Here is a 14,413-nt window from a genome sequence, read left to right on the forward strand (position 1 = left end):
ACTCAATTGATCACAAGAGAGTAGAGGGGGGAGAAACATCATAAGATCCAACTACAATAGCAAAGCTCGGGATACATCAAGATCGTGCCATAGAGGTAACACGAGAGAGAACACGAGAGAGAGAGAGATCAAACACATAGCTACTGGTACATATCCTCAGCCTCGAGGGTGAACTACTCCCTCCTCGTCATGGAGAGCGCCGGGATGATGAAGATGGCCACCGGTGATGGGTTCCCCCTCCGGCAGGGTGCCGGAACAGACTCCCGAGAGGTTTTTGGTGGCTACAAAGGCTTGCGGCGGCAGAATTCCTGATCTATCTTCTGTTCTGGAAGTTTTACGATACGTACGTATATATGGGTGCAAGGGGTACGTCGGTGGACCTCCGAGGTGATCACGAGGCAGGGGGGCGAGCCCTAGGGGGGTGGGCATGCCCCCACCCTCGTCGGTAGCCCGGGACTCCCCTGACGTGCACTCCAAGTCTATCAGGTTGCTTTCCTTCCAAAAATAACTTCTCTAGTTGATTTCGTTCCATTTTGACTCCGTCTGATATTCCTTTTCCTCGAAACACTGAAATAGGCATAAAACAGCAAATCTGGGTTGGGCCTCCGGTTAATAGGTTAGTCCCAAAAATAATATAAAAGTGGATAATAAAGCCCAATATTGCCTAAAACATTAGATAATATAGCATGGAGCAATCAAAAATTATAGATACGTTTGAGACGTATCAGATGCTTAGCAAGCTTATTAACTTTCTCTTGTTTGGCGCTTAAATCCTCCAGCGCTTGGTGTTGCACCAGAAAATATGCATCTAAATTCTGCAGGGACTTCCTCAGTCCTTCAGCTTCCTGTCGCAGCACATCTGATCGATGTCTTTCAACTTGAAGTTGAGACTCAAGAAGACAAACTGATTCAGGCAGCGAGTTCGAAGAGCTTGTGCCAGTAGTAGTGGCCAGTTACTCGAACACTACATCAAGACAGGACTTTTGGGTTCCCTCACTATCATCAAGATAGTTTTTATCAGCTTTCTTGGAGACCAACAGGGATGTCTCACTATCTTGAACCTTATCTGCATTACTTCCTTTACCATTCGATAATGCGGTACTGTTCTCCAATATTTTGTCCACATTCTAAAAGAGAAACAAGCAGACACATCACATGTTTACCATGTTGTATATGAAACTCATTTTGGTAAATGAGTTCAGTAGTAAAGTGGACAAGATAATAACATGAAACAAACATATATCTATGTACCATGGTCACTTTATGGTCTATATCATTCTAGTTTTTGTTGCCAAATCAAGATAGAGACACAATTCAAATAATATTTGTTCAAGACAAAGCAGAATAGACAGAATATAAGTGTGGGTAACTATAGAGCAATAACAACACTTGTAATGTGCATGACATGAGAACATAACTGTTTATTCAATTGAAACTGAAATCAACATAGAGCAGGTTACAACAGCAAACCATTTAAAGAAACAGATTTAAAACATACCTGTTGCGCCATTGGAGTTTCAATTCCATCCTTCAAATTTGAAAATAGTTGGTATGAGTAAATACAGTAATGCAAGAGCAAAGGAGTATGAACCATAGCTACAGAACCTGACCTGAGAACAAATCTTCTTCTCCTTTAAGCATTGAGTTGGGATTCAGAGTGGTGGTCCTTGTGCTTTGGGCACTGCAGTTCTCTTACTAACCGCTCGTGTTTGGGTGCTCTGTGGTGGAGACGGTGCTGTGTCAACTGGAACTGGGTTACTATCTGCCGGGGTTGGGGTTAGAAGGGGTGTAGCTGGTTCTCTGTCCAACTGGGTAGGGGTACAATCTGCGAGAGTCTGGGTTATGTGTGGTGGATCTGGTCCTTGGGCAAGTACAACCGTGGTTCTATCTGCATCAACTGGTAGCACTATCTTTTCTGAAGACCGTGTTGTTACTCCCTTAGATACTGCCACCACGCTCTCTAATTCAAATGGCTGATAAACAAGAAAAGTAATTGAAAGTATAGACATTGTATGATAGACAGGTGCAATGGATAGTGGGGAATAAAAGAGGGCATGAAATAATTCATATTTATGTTGTCTAACCAAATAGGATAGCATGACACAATTTCACATATATGATGGCTAACTAAACAGGATAGCATGACACAATTTCACATTATGATGGCTAACTAAAAAAGATGGAAAGACATAGTTCAAAATATGAGACTATGTAAACAGGATGACATGACATAACTATATAATGTGTTTATTAAATAGGTTGGCATGCCATAATTCACATACATTCATGGATAGAATGCCATAATTCTAAATATGATGTCTGTAAACACTAAACAGGATGAGATGATATAACTATATGATGTCTTTATTAAATGGGTTGCCATGCCATAATTTAGATAGATGATGTGTATGTACTATGTAAACATGATGGCATGATATAATTCAAATATATGATTTATATAGTAAGCAAGTAAGCATATGGCAATCTATATATGATGTAAAAACTAAGCAATGCAAGACAACATGCATGACATGGGTAATATAACCCTGCCAAGTTTGAGCATAGATCTCAGGTGGGAAATAGGACTGGTCATTAGACTCTGAATCCTCCTCTGAGGAGCTCTCTGTAGCCAGCAAGATGTCTGCTTCAGCAGGTAGCATTGTCTGCTCTGAATACCTTGTTTTCACTCCAGATACTTCCATCACCGCTTCAAATGGCTGATGCACAGGAAGAGTAGTTGAATATACAAACATTGTCGACAAATGGAACATGTAATACAAAAAATGATAGCATGATATAATTCACATACATGATGATTGGCTAAACAACATGGCATTGCATAATTCACATATATAATGCCTTTGCAACAAGATAACATTGTATAATCCACATATATAATGTCTTGCAACAAGATGGCAATGCATAATTCACATATATGGTAATTAGACACTAAACAGGTGGCATTCACACAAAGCATGTCTAAACTAATCAAATGGCATAGCAATGCGAGACACCATACGCACGATATGAGCAACATAATCCTGCCAAGTTAGAGCATACACCTCGGGGGGGGGGGGGAATAGGACTGGTCATCTATTTCTGAATCCTCCTTTGAGGAGCTATCCGCAACCAGCGAGATATGCGCTTCGTCAGATAGCATAGTCTGCTCAGAAGACCTTGTTTTCACTCTAGAATTTGCCATCACCGTGTCAAATGGTTGATGCACACGAAGAGCAGTTGAATGTACTAACATTGTTGACATATGTAATATGTAACGAAAAAAAAGGATGGCCTGATATAATTTACATATAAGATGACTAGCTAAGCAGGATGGCATTGCAAAATTCACATATATGATGCCTGGCCAAACAAGGTGGCGTTGCATAATTCACATAAACGATGAATAAACTAAACAGATGGCATTCACACAAAGGATGTCTAAACTAAGCAGATGACATATTTGATGTATAAAGTAAGCAATGCAAGACACCATATGCATGATATAACCAACATCAGCATGCCAAGTTAGAGCGAAGACCTCAGGGGGTAAATAGGAGTTATCTTCTCCTTCTGAATCCCCCTCAGAACAGATATCTTCCTCTCGATTACAATCCGAAATGTGTGGAGGGGGGGGGGCTGCCTTTGCGCCTACCATGGAGCGACGTCTGCATGAAATTATATTGCCATGCAAGGCTTGTCTCTTTTGCTCTACATGTTCAGTTCCATTGTTTACAATAACTGTCATGCATAGGAATAAAACATAGTGATATTATGTAAGGAGTGCATGCAGAAATCCAGAGTGATGGTAGCAACCTGTGGATAAACCCAAAACCAATAATAGCAGGCAGATAATGGCTTCAGTTAATAAATACAGAAAATGGCTTCTTTACTGTTTGTTTCCCACCCAACATGAAACTTATAGTAGACACCGGAGATTAACCAGATAGTAGATAGATACTATTGATAGCGGCCCCGATATGTACCCCACAACCATTTAAAAACTCAAGTTTGACCATTAGTTTGGAGCTGACTCAGAGTCTAATCGGTGAACAGGACGATAAAGTAGCATGTAATATTAAGCGATGCATAACATAAGCAGACACGAAAGAGTGCGACCTCTCTTGCGGACCCGTGTAGTCCTCGAGGTCATCTGCTCGGTTGATGATGATAATGCAGTTTTCATGGCTGCCAGCGGTGGAGAAGAAGATCTGAGGCGGCGAAAGACAGTCTAGATGTCGGATCCCTACTGTGCTGGACCCTTCTGTCGTTGGAGCAGCTGAGCTGGGGTGGACGACAGCGCAGCAGGAGCGGGACAAACCACGCAAGGTTTTCTTTGACAACTATCTATAAGAGAAGTAGTTCTGTAAGGGCTCGTTTGAATTGGAGGATTCCAACAATGCAGGGATAGGAAATAGACAGGAATAGGATAGGAATGCACGTGCAAAACAGAGAATTTAAAACACGGGATTTCTACCAATCTGGGTGTTTGATTCACAACAATTGGAAGATCACAGGATGCAAAGAAGCATGGTGAGATTAAGTCAAACCACAAGAAAATGTACGGTTATAATGTTATTATGCTACTATCTCTTAGTCTTGTGCTTCATGAATAGGAATTTGAAAAGGAGGACAAGTGAAAATTAAAATTCCTACATTTTTTCTTTCAAGGAGAAACTAAAGGAACAAATCTGTGTGCTCAGTGGACAATATATATAACATGTAGAGTAAAAAAGAGATGCAAAAAGTGTACAACCTCTTTGGCGAAGCCATGTCGATCTCAGTGTGATTGGGTTGGCCGGTGAGGATGCTCCGGCTGACTTTGCTGTTGGAGGAGGGGAAGAAGATCTTAGGCGTCTGGAGATGGAGCCCGAGGTATTGCTCTGCTGTGATGGAGGGTTTCGTCGTTGGAGCAGCTCCGGTGAGTTGTACGACGCCGAGGCTGAAGCAGGACAAGAGAGACAACGAACAACGTTAACCTGAGTGGAATTCTAATAGCATCTCCAATACATGACGTAAAATACATAACCACAAAGTGCTAGATGTAAAATACATCAGCCGCTCATCTCTGAACTTAACCATCGAAACTGAGCTTAACTGTCAAAATTGAACTTAAATGTCGAAACTGAACCTAACTGTCGAAACTGAATTTTGCTGTCGAAACTGAATTTTGCTGTCGAAACTGAATTTTGCTGTCGAAACTGAATTTTGCTGTCGAAACTGAACGCACTAGAAAGGTGAGGCTACACGTCAGTCGACTGACTTTTTCATCTCTGGTCAGTCGATTTTGCAACCGTTGGATACGAAATCAAGGGCATGCGGTTCATCTTCAACCTCCACCCCCCTGAGCCGCCAGCCACCACCGGCCAAATAGCAGCCCCCCGCTGCCCGCGGCCGGCGGTGCGCCTCCCCACCCGCCCCGAAAACACTCCCCACCGCCGGTCCGCCGCCTCCCCGGCCATCCCTCTAGGCCACCCCGTGTCGAGCTTTTTCTCTAGCGATCCCCACACCACCACCCCGCCACCGCTGGCGACCACCGCCCCCATCCTGAACCCTAAGATAGATAGTGGGGTACCTCTCCGGCGAGCCCCCCTCCCCGCTGCGGCTGGTTCTTCCTTCACCCCGGTGAGCCCACCCCTTGAAAATTGACTAACCCAAAAGTCGATTCAGTCGACTGGAGTGTAGCCAAATCGGAGCAGCATCGCAAGCAAGAGCAAGAGCGAGAGCAGCAGCGCGAGCAAGAGCAGACCAGGCAGGGGACCGAGAGCAAGAGTAGAGCAGCAGCGCGAGCGAGAGCTAAAGCAGCAGCAACTCCTACTGATGTGGAAGTCGCCGCCGAGGGAGCGACGCCGTGGAGGAAGTGGCCGGCGATGCCGCCGTGGATGGAGCCGCGCCGTGTTGGCTCGGGACCGAGCGCCGGCAGCACCTTGAGATCGAATCAAGAAGAAAATATGGCGATTAGTGTACAACCTCTTTGGTGGCGCCGATTAGGCCGCAACTTCATCCGAGGAAACGGTGATGATGATGCTCTTCCGGTGGTGCAGGTGAAGATGGCGGTGTGGGAATGGAGGTGGCGCGAAAGACGAGGGGAACGTCGGGGCAGCTCCTTAGAGGTGGAGGACGGGGTGGTTGAACCGGCGGGACGATGAGATCAACGACGGATCCTCATCCGGTACAATGGATGAGGGACGTCGAGGTGTTGTTGTGAACGACATCGTTGGGGAAGAGGCTCCGGCTGGGTGGCGGACGGAGCAGGGTGTGGGGTTTCATATCGGGTTTTCGCGGCCTCGGTGTACGAATGGGTGTGCGGATGGGATGGCAGTGGGGAACCATGGGTTAGATGAAGGAAATATGCCCTAGAGCAATAATAAAGTTATTATTTATTTCCTTATTTCATGATAAATGTTTATTATTCATGCTAGAATTGTATTAACCGGAAACATGATACATGTGTGAATACATAGACAAACTGAGTGTCACTAGTATGCCTCTACTTGACTAGCTCGTGAATCAAAGATGGCTAAGTTTCCTAGCCATGGACAAAAGAGTTGTCATTTGATTAACGGGATCACATCATTAGGAGAATGATGTGATTGACTTGACCCATTCCGTTAGCCTTGGCACTTGATTGTTTAGTATGTTGCTATTGCTTTCTTCATGACTTATACATGTTCCTATGACTATGAGATTATGCAACTCCCGTCTACCAGAGGAACACTTTGTGTGCTACCAAACGTCACAACGCAACTGGGTGATTATAAAGGAGCTCTACAGGTGTCTCCGAAGGTACTTGTTGAGTTGGCATATTTCGAGATTAGGATTTGTCACTCCGATTGTCGGAGAGGTATTTCTGGGCCCTCTCGGTAATGCACATCACTATAGGCCTTGCAAGCAATGTAGCTAATGAGTTAGTTACGGAATGATGCATTACGTGACGAGTAAAGAGACTTGCCGGTAACGAGATTGAACTAGGTATTAAGATACCGACGATCGAATCTCGGGCAAGTAACATACCGATGACAAAGGGAACAACGTATGTTGTTATGCGGTTTGACCGATAAAGATATTCGTAGAATATGTAGGAGCCAATATGAGCATCCAGGTTCCGCTATTGGTTATTGACTAGAAACGTGTCTCGGTCATGTCTACATAGTTCTCGAACCCGTAGGGTCCGCACACTTAAGGTTTCGATGACAGTTATATTATGAGTTTATGAGTTTTGATGTACCGAAGGAGTTCGGAGTCCCGGATGAGATTGGGGACATCACGAGGAGTCTCGAAATGATCGAGACGTAAAGATGGATATATTGGACGACTATATTTGGACTTCGGAAAGGTTCCGAGTGATTCGGGTATTTTTCGGAGTACCAGAGAGTTACGGGAATTCGTCGGGGAGTATATGGGCCTTATTGGGCCATACGGGAATAGAGGAGAGAGGCCGAAAGGAAGGAGGTGCGCAGCCCCCCTCTGGTCCGAATTGGACAAGGGGTGCATCCCCCTTTTCCTTCCTCCTCTCCCCCTCTTTCCTTCTCTCCTACTCCAACAAGGAAGGGGGGAGTCCTACTCCCGGTGGGAGGAGGACTCCTCCTGGCACGCCCCTCCTAGCCGGCCGACCCCCTCCCCCTTGCTCCTTTATATACGGGGGCATGGGGGCACCTATAGGCACCACACAAGTTGATCTTCGTGATCGTTCCTTGGCCGTGTGCAGTGCCCCCTCCACCATATTCCACCTCGGTCATATCGTAGCGGTGCTTAGGCGAAGCCCTGCGTCGGTAGAACATCATCATCATCACCACGCCGTCGTGCTGACGGAACTCATCCCCGACACCCTGCTGGATCGGAGTCCGGGGATCGTCATCGAGCTGAACTTGGAGGTGTCGTACGTTCGGTACTTGGATCGGTCGGATCGTGAAGACGTACGACTACATCAACCACGTTATCATAACGCTTCCGCTTTCGGTCTACGAGGGTACGTGGACAACACTCTCCCCTCTCGTTGCTATGCATCACCATGATCCTTGCGTGTGCGTAGGAATTTTTTTGAAATTACTACGTTCCCTAACATTAGAGATGCGCTTGTCCGAAATGTGGGGTAAGTTACGAAAGTACCCCCCCCACCGATTTGAGGCGGTTCTTTCGGTTCAGGGGTACCACGGGCATTTTGCGTGTCGGGATTTCACAGGAGGTGGGAGTTTTCGCGTGTGTTGAAATTTCGGAATAGCAAGGCGCGGGTTGAGATGGAGGGAGTTGTCGGAGCACAACGAGACAAAGATATATCTTAAATATTTCGGGCTAACAAGGCGCGGGTTGAAATTTCCGGACAAGCCTAACGTGTACTGTACCAAATCAATGCGCACTACAAATGTCATTCAAAACTTTGAATTCATGTTATGTTCAATTAAAATATTTCGCTACGTGTATAATGCATGCAACCTACTACTCAAATGAACGTTTTAGTGCATTCCAAATGTATATACTACCGCTTCAATATGAACTAAATTTGAATAAGATCTACAGTAATGATTGTTGTGAAGTCAAAGCATTTGAAATTGTTTCTCTGTTTTAATAATATCTACAATCATCATTATTGTCAAGTTAAACCATCATTTGTGTATTATCTTCACAGCACACCACATGATTAGTCTCGAGTTACATATGAACTATGTGTACTATATGAACTCGAACTAGATTTTTTGAATCCACTTTATTTTGATTTCAAATCACATTACATTTGTAGCTCTAGCTAGATCTTCATAATCTAAACCATGTCTCATATAATGTGTTTATCACATTATGTATGGTGCCCCGCCCCCTACGCCTACAAGTATTTAGATGTGAGTTGCAAACACCACACATTACCAAAAATTCAAATAAAATATGAGAATGTTCGATATATAGTATTGTTTAGATTGCTCGATATTTAGTTGTAAGCTGCAAACGCCGCACATTATCACAAATTCAAATAAAATGTGAGATTGTTTGATGTATAGTATGGTTTAGATTGTTCGGCATTTAGCTGTGAGTTTCAAACGCCATGCATTATCACATTATGGTATAACATGTGCACAGCACGTGTATCACCGCTATATTCATGCATGCAATGTTTAAAACACTATGATCTCCTATTCAAATATATGAATCCGCTTTCATATCAAATTATGATCTTTGTTAGTCTCTTACACCCACACAATCCTCTAACCTTTGTAGCTACCACTAACTTTCTCTCGTGCATGCACACTCCCTCCTCGCCCTCCCCCTCCATCGGCATTCTATCCACCGGGCACATTCATTTTTTATTTAGGTCGTTCTCCCAGAGTCTCCACAACTCCTTTCCGACACACACCAATCGATAAACCTCTCTAGCGATGCCTGCCTACAGCATACACACACAGCTCCAATCTCCTCCTTTATGTGTCCTTGCCCCGTGTCTCTCATATGGTCAGACACACGTGTAAACTCTCGCCCCTCTTTTCAACGATCTCACAACCGCACACTCCTCCCCCTATCTAGGTAGTAGTTGGGCCTCTCGCACCACCTCCTAGCTCCATTCTCTCTGTCTATCCGTCTCGCTGGGCCTTATTTGCCTCTAACAAATGGATGTACACCGACCGATCTCTCGCTATACATATAGCCAGCTAGGTCCTTATAACTCGTTTTTACCCACACATCGATCGATCTACCTCATTAGTTGTGTCTCTCCCTTCCTCTGACAAACAACAATTGATCTACCGATCTAGTTAGGTTTGCTTATCAAACACATGGTTCCCCTTCATCATCCATGGATGCGTCCCGACAGATCTATCACGCACAGGCACACACAGAAACACATCCCCACTCTTATTGATAACATTGCAGTTCCACCCTCAATTTGTCTAGTAGGCCTCTCCCAACATCTCCGAGAAGCAACTCCATCACCCATCCAGCACTCTACCCCTCTCCCTCCCTCTCCCTCCCTCTCTCTCTCCTCTCTCTCTCCTCTCTCTCTCTGTCCCATCATATTTCCCGTCCTTCAGTTATGTATGGATGTCGACCGATCTCCCTCGAGACATAGTTGGGTCTCTCCTTCTCAACACATATACGAGTCGTTCTACCTCTATAGTTAGGCCTCTGCCTACCCCTCCCCCCACCCCCTCCCCCCACACACCGATACATCAAGCGCTCTAGTCATGTCTCCCTGCCACACACAAACTTGACATGTGCCCTCTAACATTCCGGTAGGCCAGTCGCCCTATATCTTTGACTTGCACACACACACACAGACACAATTTAGATGGCTCTCTTCATTGATATCGTACCCACCCACTTTATCCTCTCTTCGACTCTATCGATAGCTATGACCCCTCCCTCTCTTCTCGTGGATTGCCTGACCCTCTATGTATGATATGGATAGGCCTCCATTTCACACACATTGCATGCAAAATTTTGTTTGAGATGTCATCGACACATATTCCCACAAATAATTCACGAAATCAACCCCCCACCCCACCTCCACCCCCCACCACAAAACAAAAAACACTCACGAACGCGGTTTGTATCTCTCACACACACCCATGTAGGTGGGGGCATGCACGAAGAGAATAGGTGCATGCACGACGCACGTACTCCCGTCTCTTTCCCAACCACACCCGTGCGGGTACATAGTGGAGCTCATTTTTGTACGAAAAAGGCAGCCCACATGGTAATTTGGCACGTGTACTGGTTGTCCACTTGGTGGAGGGAGGATCGTCTACCACGGGTGAACAAACAAATTGCGACTTGATGCGTTATGTTAAATTAAAAAAAGAGGCAAACCATGTGGGGCCTACCTTAGAGGCAAGGCTCTATACACTGGAGTACTTTTGATGTGTCCCGTCAACTCGCAGAACGAGGAGAAGCTTGCTTAGTATGCCGTCTCCCCCGCCCTCGGGCGCAGTGGCTCACAGGATGAGGTGAAGCTTGCTCCTCCCTCACCCATGCGCGCGGTGGCTCGCAGGACGAGGAGAAAAATTTACTACTCCCTCCGTTTACTGCTCGTCCCTACTACCTTAGTTATAGAGATTATATCATATTGTTTAGAATATATATGTCCTTTAATAGATTTCAATATGAACTACTACTACATACTCCAAACACTGATGTATATAGACGTATTTTAGAGTGTACATTCACTCATTTTGCTTTGTATGTAGTAGCACTCTCCCTCGCCCCTCGACCCTCGCCCACGTGGTGGACGTGCAGCAATTCATTCGGTCTCATATAGCTAGAACGATATATACTGCACTACCATTATTGCTCGACTTCCCGAAGAGGCGAAGAGCCAATCGCAAGGTTAATATTTTGGAGATGCCAAGCGCAAGGTTATAGGAGAACGAGTAGTAGGTGCCGTGTCATTTATAAATATTTTTTTTTCTTCAGTGGCACGTACGCAATATGATAGGTTCATATGGAGAGAAAAGGAAACCGCTCCACTATATACATAGTCAGGACGGGCCAGCCTACATGGTTGCTTGCTGGGGTTGCTCTCTTCACACTCTCTTGCACAAAACGACTGTGGCCACATCTCTAACATCCCGGCGGATCACGTCCGCTTGGGGAAGGGTTGGATGCTTAGTGTAGATGCGGTGGCCATCACCGACGGTGAAAACCCACTGTCGGCACGCCCCGATCAGGGGTCCCCGCCGTTCTCTCTCACAAAGCCGGTGAGGTTGCCTTCGTCCCTTGCTCACTGCCGCGATGTGGGCAGTTGCCGCCTCCCGTAGCCCTCCTCAACATTGAGCTACGTCCCTCAAGTACAACTCCCTTTACAACAGGCTTGCACCACTGCTCCAGCTGCCCACATCACTCCCTGTGGATATTTCTCTACTTCTTTGCCCCGCACATACCTGATACCTCTACTGGCTTCTACGTACTGTATTTGTGATGAGTTTATGTCTCATCAACTAGTCCTAGTAATCTTATTCTAATCACGCTTCTTCAATTTCTTTGCCACAGGGATGCTCATCTCGATTTTGGTGAAACTGCACAAAATGATCCGATGGTCAAAAGGTTGCAGACTTCATTTATTAGGAAGCTCGAACGTTGCCAGCAAATTGAAGCCTGGTCAGGGTTCACGGTTCAAGGGCTAGGGACTGCATGGATCATTTTTTTCTTTAGCTGCCTTTGTTCCAAAATAAGTGTCAACTTTAGTAGTAGTACAACTTTGTACTAAAGTTTGCACAAAGTTGAGACACTTATTTTGGAACGAAGGGAGTACATATTTGCTATGATATGTCAATCATTGAGATGCAATAGCATGCATGTTAGTCTCCTTTGTATTTGATGAAATGTTGCAACGGGCAACCTTGGACGCAAGATACATGTAACAGGAGCTGGAAGCTTCATAGCATTGTACAAATTTATCTCGCTGATAAATTACAATACGTACTAGTACTATACTAGTACTTCCTCCGTTCCTAAATATAAGTCTTTGTAGAGATTTCACCATTAACCACATGCGGATGTATATAGATGCATTTTAAGTGTAGATTCATTCATTTTGTTCCGTATGTTTGTCGCGACTGGTTTTCCGGGTATTAATTCCCAGAAAATGGCCCTTGTGCTCATCAGCCCCAGGATAACTGTTAGCTGATGAGGCACCAACTTGATACAGAAATTCCAAGCAAAATACAACATATGTAGTACAAGACCATTCTGGCCTGTGAGTACAACAAATGGTTTCTAGTGGTTGATGGCGGAAGCGGTCTGTGAATCATCAGCGTCTATGGGACTCCATTTCCCACGGGAATAGCTGACCAGGTTAACTCCTATCTTCGCGAGGCTGCTATCACCATTACGTGGGTTCCGGGGCTTTCATCAAGGTCGCTCCTCTCCGTGCTAGAAATCTGGCCAAGACAATAGCCAGGGACAAGCCAGTGAGTACTTTGAATGTACTCACAAACATTATGAACACATGTATAATATAACAACAATGTTCCGAAATATTTATGCTCATGACGTCAGTCACAAAAGGTAAATAAATCTCTGATGCATGTAAGCAGGTTATTTATGAAAATGCAACAACATATTAATAATAAAAGGCACCGGTCGGGTGTCTGAAGCGACGCCATGAAAGGTCAGTAAATAAAGAGGAATACCTCAGTCGGGCGTCTGAGCGACACCACATAAAGGGCTTATAAAAGAAATGCCACAGTCGGGCGTCTCTATGACACCACATAAAGGGCTTATAAAAGAAATGCCACAGTCGGGCGTCTCAGCGACACCACATAAAGGGCTTATAAAAGAAATGCCACAGTCGGGCGTCTCAGCGACACCACATAAAGGGCTTTAAAATAAATGCCACAGTCGGGCGTCTTAGCGACACCACATAAAGGGCTTTAAAAGAAATGCCGCAGTCGGGTGTCTTAGCGACACCACATAAAGGGCTTTAAAATAAATGCCACAGTCGGGCGTCTTAGCGACACCACATAAAGGGCTTTAAAATAAATGCCACAGTCGGGTGTCTTAGCGACACCACATAAAGGGCTTTAAAAGAATCACAGTGAATATCCAGGAGGTAGAACCGTCCCAGGGATATTCGATAATACCAATAATATCACGGGTTAGTCCACAACAAATAATAATAATCATAATTATCACATGTCACAAGTCGTAATACCAGTTCTGGTTTAACAGTTTCACCTCCGAAGACCGACACTAAGACTGACACTTGACCCATCCTAGACTGTAGTCCTTAACCATGGACACGGCTATTCGAATAGGTTTAATCTCTGCAGAGGGTGTACTCTTTACCCACGAGTAACGGATTCCTTTAGTCCATCGGGACTAATTCTGTCTACGGCCTTTTTGTTGAAAACACACCTAACTTGCACACACCAGCTTAACTCACAAGTGTCTGGAATCACCCACGACACCTGTCAAGCAAACTCTAAGTGGGGAGGCTACAACCTCGCGTAGCATGGGATCAAATTTATATTGCGCGCTCTAAGGGGTGGCCTCCCCTCTCGGTCTCAACCGGAAACACCCATGCCCCCGGACCAGGTGGCCTGCCTACCAGCTACAACCGATATCTTCCACCATGGCCTCTCTGTACGGTGTGTGCTAGAAAGAGGTTGACAACTTACTGAACTGTACTCTACTTGTTGTAGAGACGAGTGGTAGTACGAAACAAGTATGGGGGTTACTGGAACAAGACTCGATCTAGGGTCGACTCAGGAGGTTTAAGTATTCCCTGCATGATTAGCATAATGAATATATTTCATCCAACAGACAGAGTCACCACTCATCATACCCCTCATGCCATGCCGGACACACTCGTCTCGACGAGGAACTAGGGACAAGCTCGGGTCTACCCAAGACAGAGACTTTCCCGTTTTCCTTCCGGTAGGCACGAAAGACATACGAGGATGATCATCATCCCAAGCATGTCCATTTCCAACAG

This window comes from Triticum aestivum, chromosome 6B, assembly GCF_018294505.1.
Source record: "Triticum aestivum cultivar Chinese Spring chromosome 6B, IWGSC CS RefSeq v2.1, whole genome shotgun sequence".
In the NCBI taxonomy this organism is placed as follows: Eukaryota; Viridiplantae; Streptophyta; class Magnoliopsida; order Poales; family Poaceae; genus Triticum; species Triticum aestivum.